The sequence below is a fragment of the Pongo pygmaeus genome, chromosome 18 (assembly GCF_028885625.2).
Source record: "Pongo pygmaeus isolate AG05252 chromosome 18, NHGRI_mPonPyg2-v2.0_pri, whole genome shotgun sequence".
NCBI classification, from domain to species: Eukaryota; Metazoa; Chordata; class Mammalia; order Primates; family Hominidae; genus Pongo; species Pongo pygmaeus.
Window position 1 is genome coordinate 33,711,422 of NC_072391.2, and position 12,351 is coordinate 33,723,772.

Below are 12,351 nucleotides of genomic sequence, written 5' to 3' on the forward strand. Positions count from 1 at the left end.
ATTAAAAGTCTAATTCTGCTTTGTCCATGTATCTTTTTAACATGTTTGTTGGGAGAGAGAGAAAGTATGAATATTGTCATTTTAAACATGGCAATGATTATCCATTTTTAAGTGATTAACCAAAACAAGAAGAATATGAGTAAATACCAAAATGTTTTTCAGTGTATTTGAAACCAAAAAGTAACAAAATCAATAATAACAGCCAATATTTATATATTAAGAACTTACTATCTTCATAGCCTTTTATATTCTAGTATTCTCCTCTAACTTCTTCCTGCACATGTGCAATAGATGTGTTATAAAATTATCAGTATTGAGAAATGGTAATATGCAACACTGATCTCATTGAATTTTGGCAAAAAAAAGAAAAAAAACCAAAAAAAGTGTATGTGTATGGCGTGTGTCTTTCAAAATAAGGGCATTTAAATTGAAATTATAAAATATAAATTGTAACTAACATTGTATGTAAAATAAATAGATAATTTCACAGTCTTCTAAGAGCTCCAAAAGTAAGTATATAACATTTTGTTACAATAATCATGTGGACATCAGTTTCCAGCAATTAATCTGGTAAAAGTTAATCAATAAATTCAACCATCTGAGAACTGAAAATAACTTGTTATTAATGGAATCAACTGGTCTGCTTTTCAGTATATGAGATTTTACTCTAATAACCACAACAGATCTTCAAAATGCCTAAATTAACACCTCCACAAATGGTAGCACAGACTGACATTTTCACAGCTCATATACAAATTAAACAAGTATCCTGTGACTCCTGCGTCAAATATGGCAGCATTTACATATATTTTTATACAGTTATTTTAACTTTCAATGTTGTGGAAATTGACTTGTATTCTTGAAACAGTACAGTTTGTGGGACTTTTACATGATTTGTGCAGTTATGTTAAATGTATCTAAAATATTTTCAAAATGTGTATGGAAAGTTAATTCTTTTTTCATTTCTTTTCATGAAAAAAAGCAGTATATTTTATTTTTTTCCAAAATATAATTGGAAATAAAATGAGCTGATTCACAGACGTATATACTCTAAAGCTTAAAAAAAAATCACGGCATCCTATTTAAAGCATTTTGGAATAACGTTTCCTTTTTGTTCAGATGAGTTCACAGTCAATGCACAAACTAAGTCTTTAAATGATAGTAAATCAGACTGTGACATCTGTGACATCGATGAGCTTATATGTAAAGTGCAAGGTGACCCAAAATACTAACTCAATGGAGTAACTTTAAGATCTGCACTAAATAGGTTTAGGAACTAATGTACAACCTAAGACAGAACAAGGGTATCTCAGTCCAATGGTGATGTCACATTAAAATGCTATGGCATCAATCATTGCAAAGAAAACAAAAAGCACATTAATCAACCTTAAAGGAAAAAATCAATATCAAAGTGATTCATTTTTCCCCAGTATTTCTCTATTTTCAGAAATTACTTCATATAAGTTTTCACATAGCAAAAATATTACCCAGTATCTTCATTTAAATATTTTCACATTAATTAGTTATAAAATAAATTATTGGCTAGGAAATTGATACATATTGATTATTCATACTTTTCACCTGAAGTGTGTTTTTCTGGTGCCTTTCTAAGTCATAGTGCATCATGTGAAACTTTTAGTACTTCAACTATTACCAAACTACATTATCCTACAGTTTCAGTTTGGCAAAGCCAGTTTCTCACTAATGAGGGGTACACCATGAAATTCTGTATTGTTTAGACAAGAAATTCAAGAGGACCTTAATCCAATGAAATGAATACTGCCATTTTGGCATTTCTTACATCTTAAGCACACATCTTAGGTAAAAATGGTTTCTATTCTGCTGAAATGCACCAGAAATGGCTTAGCCTTCAATTTTCCTTAGTATGTTTTCATGGACTAAGTTGGACTAACAATCCATGACTACAGCCTTGAAAATACTGTTAATTTCACATAAACTTATAGTTAATTTAAATTTTGGTTGCTGCTCCTGCTGCTGTGTTGTTCAATCCCTCTACCCTTCCTGGGAGAGAATTGAGAAACATGGTATAGTATATGCCATGCCTGTTCTAAGTAGTAAAACATATGGGTTAAGAATATTAATACTGGAGCCAAATCATCTGGGTTCAAAATTCAGTGCTTCCATTTGAACAATTTATATTCTTTGCACCTGACTTTCCTTAACTATAATGACCTGCATTACTTGATAAATTGAAGTTGACTTGTGAAATTAATTTAACTTGAGCAATTGATGTAATTGTAGCAATTGACTTAACTTCATTTGCATATTTACCTGAGTTAGGTAGATAACACAGAAAAGTAAATACACAAATTTCAGATTTTCATAGAAATTCTGCTACTTTTTGAAACAGGACTGAAACTAATATATTCTTCTTTATTAACTACAGTCCATGGTTACCCTAATTCCTTCATGTGCTAGTTACTCCAGACATTTAACAAAAATCTATTCATTATTGCAGGATGGGAAGCTACATGAAATAAATAAATGTTTAAAAAATTCTCCAAATAAAGAACAGAAAGTGAGAGAACAGAAGCAAAGTAATAATAATTTTTTTCAAATCCTAGTCATCTCTAGGTATCCATGGAAGATTGCTTCCAGAACCCTCCCCAGCAATGGAAACCAAACTCAGGAGAAGTTCAAGTACTCCAGTCAGCCTTTCACATCCATGGGTTCTGCATCCACAGTTGGGTGAATCCACAGATGTGTACCCTGTAGCTACCACTGGCTGACTGCACTTGACCTATATATATTTGGGCTCCTATATATCCCTATTGTCAATTGTCTATACAGCACTGGTAAAAAAAAAGACTGAAAATCAAATATTTTATATTTTTATTTTGTTACAGCCTTACACGACTCTGATCATCTCTATTTTCCATGTTTCCCAATTTAAAAAGGAAAGAATAAAGTCTTGCTTGTTTGTTTCTAATTTTATTTCCAAAGAGTGGGTGATGTTGTGAATCTAGTTGATGGTGAGAGTATTATGCAATGAATTAGTTTCTATGATAACTGCTTTTTGTTTTATAGCAAACAGCCATTAATTTAAAACTTGTAAATTGGAAATCCGGGACCCATTGCAGTACAGCTAGTAGAAACACGTTCTTTCAGACTGTGATTACTTCCATAAATTCTTGAGTATTGAGAATTACTGCCAAACAAAACATCTTCCTGATGAAATGTATTGACTGATACTTCAGTAGAAAGAAAAGTAGAAAATGAGACTATGAGAAGAATGTCTGTTTTACATAATATAATTTGAAAGGCAAACTAAGCGATTTGTGGATTTGTTTATGTTTTAGGGTAAAGAAAAAAGAAGTGCAAAAGAAATTTATAACTGATTTATCATTTGAAATATATGAACTTTTTAAATTTGGTAGAGAATGTCATATTCTTTATTTACGTTAACTATTAATATTAGTATTTGTCAGAAAAAAATTCTCCAATATCAAAGTAAATATTTCAAATAGAAAAAACCCTGGAGAACAATAAAGCCATACTTTAAGGAAATAAAGATTTCTTTTTAAATTGAAAGAATAAATCTAAAAGTAATATACATGTGTACACATTCAGGTTAAGGTATTTACCGTGTTTGTTGAAAAAATAAACTCTTTAATGGTAACCGAATATATTTCTAAGAGTTACTCACATAGTTAATATTGTTTATGCATTACATATATTTAGCAACTTACAATTTTTAGGGGCTTCTCAGAGTTTCAGAATTTTCATTTTTTTCTCAACAAATAAACACATAATTTAAAAATTGAATATATGTTTTCATATACAATAATGCTTTTCCGATGTAAGATGTTAATCACAGTGTATTTTTAACTATAGCTTGCTCTTTTAAATTCAGCTCAGTATGTAACAATTATATATGTTACTATTATATATGCATATGTATACATTAATGCCCTACATATGTATTTACATAAGTATTAATGTGTATATTAATATCATCATAAGCATACATGTATATTACATAATACTTGCATTATTTGAGTTGTATCAGCCTCAAGTTCAGAATAGCATCAATTAACGTGGCGAAATTACTTATAGGAAGAGGAAGTAAAAGGATCCCTATAATTTAGCAAATTAATAATTTGCTGACTTCAACCACATTAGTAGAAGCTGTTTCAGGAGATGTGTACTTTTCTCCCTCATCATATTATCCTTTCTAATTATAAGGTGGATCTTCTTTTTGTAATGTATTTCAAGAAAGGCATTTCTCATTTTACAGCTTAGTTTAATTCAATGTAATGGCATCAGTGTAGTTGGTCCCAAAGGAAAAAAAGCAAATAACTGAATCGTTAATGCCATCCAAAATTTTCTCCCCTTTGAGACCTGCTTAATTTTCATTATCTATAACGACTGCAGTCAATGGTGCTTATATCTGAAAGTACAACATTTATTTGGGATACTCAGCATATCATTCATAAACTTTTCTGCGGTGATTTCATTTTACATGACAAAAATCACCAAGGGGACTTCCATTACTAGAAACAAGCTTGGTTTATTTTTGTAAATTTATTTTACTTCAACAGTCAACAGCAGGTATTGATTACCCACGGCGCTGAGCGCATTGTGCTGTGTATTGTAAGGAAACCATTACATAAGAAGTAAAATATTTGCTGAGAGAATCACTGACTTATCATCTAATGAAGGAGAGAAGGAAAACTTTACACAAGTGATTAGGTATCAGTCAATCCATCCGTTTGCTCTTGATTCATTAATTCATTGAAGTGTACTAAGCAGTAGTCTTTTTTTTTAGACATTGTAGTTTATATAAAGACATAAGGAAGTGCTTATTCTTTCAGAACTCATATGGACAGGCAAGCAATGACAGATGTAGTCCCACAATAATAGGGAAACAATATATTATCACTAGGAGTGTTAGAGAAGCATAATGGGAATAGTTAGCTCTGACTCTTCTTAAAGGATGAGTTACATTTTAATGTTGAAGATTAAAGAAAGTGTAGTTCAGTAGAGAAAATACAATAAACAAAGGACAGAATTTGGCAAGGGTAGTCATGCTAAGGCAGTTGTGAAGTTGTAAATAGTGGTTTAGCATGGCAGAACAAAGTGTATGATATTGACTGGGAGATGTATGGTTATATATATGGACATTGTATGCATGTTATGTATTAATGGTACAAATGTGTGTGTGTATATATAACATACGTTTACACATATATACACACAGAGAGATAACATACATGGTATAAGTGCATGAACTTTGCTGAGCAAAATGGTAAAAAATCTTGAAAAGTACAGCTATGCTCCATGTCACATTTCAGCCAATGACAGACCACATATATATGGTCATCCCATAAGATTATAACATGCTATTTTTATTGTGCTTTTTCTATGTCTAGGTATATTTTATTATAATACAAATACTTAATGTGTTATAACTGTCTACAGTATTCAGTGCAGTAACATGCTGTTCAGTTTTGTGGCCCAGGAGCAATAGGCTATATAGCCTAGGTACATAATAGTGTATAAGATTTACGTTTGTGCATACAACACTGAAATTGCTTAATGCATTTCTAAGAACTTATCCCTATCATTTAGTGAAACATGACTGTATTTTTAGGAGTTTTAATTTCATTAAAGTGCTAATAAATTGGGAACATTTTTGAAAGAGTAGTTAATGTGGCCAACTCTCACCTCTGAAAGACATCTAGTGGTTACATGTTGGATGGGTTGACTTGGATGAAGAGTGGAAAGTATTGATACATGTAATAATAGACATGGTGATAATTTAGGGGGAGTGTTCCGGAGTCACGTTGATTCTATGTGTTCTGTGAGCCTAGTCTCAGACTTTTTCAATCTGTATGTAATGCTATAATAAAAGAAACTTTTCTAATTCTTATATCTAATGATATCTTACATACCACAATTGCAGCAACTACAAATTAAACTTTATTAAAATTTGACTCTAGTACACGGTGAAATCTCAGCTCCAGAGCTTGACATACAGGGCCCGTCATCCTACTTTTAGATTAATATTCCTCTATGACCCCACCTCTACTCCCTCTTATGTGCCAATACATTTAGTCAATGTACAATAATCTTTCTATTTGTGTGACAAAACATTTAAGACCAATTTGCTATGCTTTGAAGCCTCTGTTTGTGGCATATGGTCATTCTCAAAAAGTAATGACAGAGCTGAGATTATTTCTGCTTAGAATCTACTCCTATATGTCAAAAGTTTTTGAAGAGCCTACTCCTAAATTCTCTAGTGAACTATTTTTTTGCTGATAGCCTGAAATCAAGTTCAATCTATTTTCATAGGAAAGAAAAAAATAACAACTAAACAGTCATGCCAAATGTAGATTTTTTCTAAACTCTTCTGGGGTCTTATGCAACTTTGGGTCTTTTAAGTCATCTTCTGGATCTTCTTATTCTGTCTTTTCAATACATATGTTTTTTTCTTTTTTTGCATTCACATCTGAGGTTTCTTGGAACACATGAGCTGATTGATATAGCTGTGGGATCCCTGGTGTATAGATTCTTTGAATTATTCCAAATTGTTTTCTCTACTTCTCTTTGTTGTCTTTGTTTTGTAAAGTTTTTGCCTCAAGGATATTTCCCTTTTCTAAAGGGTGTTTAAGATGTAATTGAAGTTTGGGAGTTTCTGAATGGTCACAATAGAAGTAAAACAGGTCAGAAAGAGGAGCAAGGGCAGCAAGTAATAGAGGATGATATAATGAGGGCAGAAGCCTAACAAGATAAAACCATTAGGCTTAAGTTGTGATTTGGGAGCACCTAAGTGAGAGTTTTAAGTTTTGAAATTTTTTTTTGCCTTATCCAAGCAATATTTTAAGAAAGTAATTTTGGATCCTATATTTCTGTTGAAAACTTCATCCCCTCCAAAATAATATATCAATCAAATAAGCAGACATTGGATGTTTGTTCCATCTTATTCTAATGTACTTTTTAGATGAATAATTTTGCTATATCTGAAGTTCCTGAAGTGGCCACTGTAATTCTGTTATTCTTGGAAAGCATGCCATTTAGAAAATAAACAAATACAAATATTTGGATATTAATATAAATACATGTATGATGCAGGAGTTTAGTCTTCAGGATGCAAGAACTAGGACTGGGACAAACCCTTGAGAGTCTGGAAACACAACTTATTGCTTGTGCAACTTGTCTTTAGCCCTCAACCTAATGGCTGGCTGTTCATGACAAACCTGGTAATCTGGTGATTCCTGAAGGGCTGGGTGGCTGTTTGAAGAGAAGATTTCTCTCAAACCAGACTTTCACACACACACACACACACAAAAGCTCTCTAGGTTTTTGATATGAGATGTAACACAACATTCGTCTTATGAAGAGGCTGATTCAGTGGGCCTTACTTTGAACTCATTGGCCATTTGAAGCTGACTCAAAAACAAACTTATAGGAACCTACGTCTGCCCTCTTCTCTATAAGGACTTACACTTGTAGGAAACGAAGAACATAGGCAGAGTTAAATAGTACTATTGTTGGCAATAAAGCAGGCTTCCACAAAGATGAAGGCTTTCCAAAGTGATCCGCTATTCCAAGTATTCCTTAAAAACTTATCTTCTTTCCTAGAAGCACTGGGAAATTTGACAAAAAAAGTATAAGCTCAAATCCAATGCAAGACTTACCTCATCACCATGGTCAGAGATCCCCAAGTAGAAGGCTCAAGGGGTAGCATATTCATAGGTGTATTGAAAGGCACCTTAAGAGTAAATCATTGTTTGATAAGCCAACTTGAATAATCTGTTTTTCTAAAAAAGATAATACAATTCATATTAGGATTTAAGTGCTCAGTTTATTGTTCAGATGAGTGTTAGGAAGTTCGTTAAATAAAAATTATTTGCAAATTCAACTTCCTAAGCTAAAAATTTTCTGGAATGTGAGTCATGCTAATTCTAATGTAGACCAGTAATTCTAGAACTTTAAATCATAATTACCTAGAAGCCTTATTAAAACACATATTTCTATGCCCTATTCCCAGAATTCAAAATATCTGGGCTGGGTCCCTAGAATTTCCATTTAGGTGATGCTAATGTTACTGATCTGTGAAGACACTTTGAGGGCTACTGATAAAACATAGTTTTAGTCAATAATCCCATTATGCTCTATAGCCAGTGAAAGCTTCACAGAGAACAAATATAACTATGAGTGCCAATAAAATTGTTTTAATACAGCTCACATGTGTCAGTTTGTAATATCTGAGATGTTTATTACTTAAGAGGATATTGGAATCTTACTATTATGCCTGACTAATTTAAGATATCCAAATGTTATGTAATTCCTCTAAACAAGAAAGAGATTTCTCTAATGTCAATGACCAACTCAATGTAATTATCTGAGTACAATTTACTCTTATTTCCTAGAATTTTTTTACACTATGAAAATTGTCAGGTCAGTCAATAAGTCTTAATATAAACTGATTGAGGAGACGTGCACATTGGCTTTGGCTGACAATGCTACACTCAGTACAGGTTTTATCAGCATGTGCTGACCTCTGACAATCCCATTTTCTCCTTTTCTCTTTCAATATCTAATTTTCTCATAAGGTGTATGGTGTACATTTTAATGCTTGCCATATCCCAGCTCTTACCAATCAGACTTATAATCATTTTATAAAAAATGTACACTGCCTCTAGATATCTGCTTATTTTTCCTAAATGCATGCCGCCCCTAAGATTAGTCCATTCTAACTTATTGTCAGAACCAGAATGAATCTTGCCCTGAAGGGACCCTTTCAAACTCACTGTTGGTTCTGAATGCATTTTTGCCTTCAGGCTCCCTCTATTCCTTCAGACTGATCATCCAGGCTCCAGTGAATGTTCCCTTTGGGTTGTCTCCTTCAGTTTCAGTTTCAAGGCTTGCATGCTTTTTACCCTCAGGTTTTCCCTTTCTAGTTTCTATATGAGATTTTAAGGGCCTCGTGGCTTTAAACACTTTCTCATTGCAGTATTTTCCTGTTTCACGCTCCAGTAACATGGATGTGGGCTGCTGTTTCATTGATCTGATGTTCCCTCTTAAAAATTTCAATATTCTCTTTTCTTATTTATTTTTTATATTATACTTTATTTCAAACTATAAACTTATTCACTGGTAAGCCATGTAGCATATATATAAAATGAAGTATCTCACCAAATACGTATTTTCTACTGGAGGAAATTATTTCCACACCTATGCAATCATAACCAGTGGAAATATTGGTACTAAACAAAAGATGTGTACTTGTTTTAATTTAAGCATAAATGGTTTTATTGGAAGCTAGTTATGTAGCTCACAGAAATAACACAGAGCTTAGAACCATGCTCCAAAAAACTAAGGGTGGGTCAAGGAGGCTAAATGGAAACTAGACAGCTGGAAACACGGCCATGTACATATCAATAGGACAGTTTGGTTAGGGCACCACCAGCAAAGATGCTGGATACTGACGCTACCCCCAGAACTGCTGTCAGTAGATGCTGGATGCCACCACCGTCATATTTTAATAATTTTTAGAAATGCCGCTATTTAAATCACCAATATGATGTTCTAGGTCCCTAGGTCCCAGGTGGGAACATAAGATTGGCTGAACTAAGTTCATGCCTCTAGGGCTAGCTGCCAGACTTCAAGCTGAAGTTCAACAAGTTCCCAGCTTCATTGACTTGGGGAATACAAGAAAGGGTCCTGCTGCAATTCATGATAAGCATGATAGTAATGCCCAGACACTGAAGCGGTTCATATGTTATGTCCAAGAAAACATTAGAAATGTCGAAAATATTTACAAGATCATTACCTTTTACTTGTAAATGGTATCTTACATGTGCTTGTACTAATTTTCATTTTTGAATTTAACTTTTCTTTTATTTGGACTGATATTTTTTTCCCGTGCTGGCTACCCAACACCATTTTTCTCTTGGTTCTCAACTCTCCTGGAATACAAGGTAAATTATGGACACTACCTGTAGGCCAAATTCCAGCTTATCACTAAATTGACGAGCATGAGCAGCCTCGAGAGCACAATTTAATCTGGTTACAGATAACTTAAATTATGCTGTCTCTTGGGATAGATGGTTGCATTACCTTTGAAATGCCTGAAGAATTCCATGCACCTCTGTATGTTCTCATGTTGCCTTCAGTAAGCCAGATCTGTTTATCCTGAAGATTTTCTAGAAAAGCCATTTAGCTCTTCTTCCAATGTCTTGCCTTTCATGTGTTTCTGAACTCTGTCTACTATAAAGTTCATATCTAACCAGTATAAAGCAGGTTTGTGTTTCTCACAAACATGTTAAAAGTTTGGACTTATAATAAATAATGCACTTGGCTTATTTCAGGATGGGAAGTGTCTGATTCTTTCTGGTGCTTTCTAAGTGTGTCTTTAACAACACTAGGACAATGTTGCCAGATGGAAAAGAAAGCTGCTTTATCCTACAAGTATGTCTAGGTGACTGAAACCTATCCAGAGGATGGATCATTTGTTTCAATTATACATAAATCAATTATGTCTTTTATTGAACATGACTTTAAAGTAAAACTTTGAATTATGATCCTTTTTTAAAAATTCAATAAAAATTAGAGTGCCTACTTTGTACTAGGCACTGTTCACAGGGCTAAGAATAAAATACTGAAAAAAAGAAGTGGAAAAAATATGCCCACTGTAATAGAGCTTATATCCTAGTAGGGCTGTCAGTCATATATGTAATAAGTAAGTGAAACATGAAACGTAAGTGTGTGTGTGTATGTGTGTGTGTGTGTGTGTGTCTATGGTCATAAATGCTGAAGTAGGGAAGGATGTTGGTAGTATTGAAATAGGTAGAAAAGACATTGTTGAAATTTTATCTAGAGTTGCCATAGAAGGTTGTATTTAAACAGACAGTGAGGGAAAAATCCATGTGGATATAAGGAAAATAATATTCTAGGTAGAGGAAACGGGGTTAAAAAACTATCTGAGGCAGGGACCTCCCTAGTTTTTTCCTAGAAGTATAGAGGAGGCAGGTTTAGTTTAATAAGAGTGAGTATTGAGGTTTGGGGTAATTGAAGGGATGATGACAGAAAGAAAATTCGGAAGTTATTATCAAGACTATGTATTTTGGGGGAGGAGCCAAGATGGCCGAATAGGAACAGCTCCAGTCTACAGCTCCCAGCGTGAGCGACGCAGAAGACGGGTGATTTCTGCATTTCCATCTGAGGTACCATGTTCATCTCACTAGGGAGTGCCAGACAGTGGGCGCAGGTCAGTGGGTGAGTGCACCGTGCACCAGCGGAAGCAGGGGCAAGGCACTGCCTCACTCAGGAAGCGCAATGGGTCAGGGAGTTCCCTTTCCAGGGGTGAGAGACAGCACCTGGAAAATCAGGCCACTCCCACCCGAATACTGTGCTTTTCCGACGGGCTTAGGAAACGGTGCCCCAGGAGAGTATAGCCCGCACCTGGCTGAGAGGGTCCTACACCCACGGAGTCTCGCTGATTGCTAGCACAGCAGTCTGAGATCAAACAGCAAGTCGGCAGCGAGGCTGGGGGAGGGGCGCCCGCCATTGCCCAGGCTCGCTTAGGTAAACAAAGCAGCCTGGAAGCTTGAACTGGGTGGAGCCCACCACAGCTCAAGGAGGCCTGCCTGCCTCTGTAGGCTCCACCTCTGGGGGCAGGACACAGACAAACAAAAAGACAGCAGTAACCTCTGCAGACTTAAATGTCCCTGTCTGACAGCTTTGAGGAGAGCAGTGGTTCTCCCAACACGCAGCTGGAGATCTGAGAATGGGCAGACTGCCCCCTCAAGTGGGTCCCTGACCCCTGACCCCCGAGCAGCCTAACTGGGAGGCACCCCCCAGCAGGGGCAGACTGACACCTCACACGGCCGGCCAGGTACTCCAACAGACCTGCATCTGAGGGTCCTGTCTGTGAGAAGGAAAACTAACAGAAAGGACATCTACACCAAAAACCCATCTGTACATCACCATCATCAAAGACCAAAAGTAGATAAAATCACAAAGATGGGGAAAAAAAAGAGCAGAAAAACTGGAAACTCTAAAAAGCAGAGTACCTTTCCTCCTCCAAAGGAAAGCAGTTCCTCACCAGCAATGGAACAAAGCTGGATGGAGAATGACTTTGACGAGCTGAGAGAAGAAGGCTTCAGACGATCAAATTACTCCGAGCTACGGGAGGATATTCAAACCAAAGGCAAAGAAGTTGAAAACTTTGAAAAAAATTTAGAAGAATGTATAACTAGAATAACCAATACAGAGAAGTGCTTAAAGGAGCTGATGGAGCTGAAAACCAAGGCTCGAGAACTATGTGAAGAATGCAGAAACCTCAGGAGCCAATGCGATCAAATGGAAGAAAAGGTATCAGCC

At 35.3% G+C, this 12,351-nt stretch overlaps 1 long non-coding RNA gene across 1 annotated transcript in view; it reads right to left on the bottom strand.

Moving 5' to 3' along the window:
- LOC129015215 (uncharacterized) overlaps nucleotides 1-12,351 on the bottom strand; it is a 94,978-nt gene that overhangs the window by 18,068 nt on the left and 64,559 nt on the right. The window contains exon 2 of the long non-coding RNA XR_008494512.2: nucleotides 7,662-7,784. This is a non-coding gene — a long non-coding RNA (uncharacterized LOC129015215). The remainder of the gene's footprint in view (nucleotides 1-7,661; nucleotides 7,785-12,351) is intronic.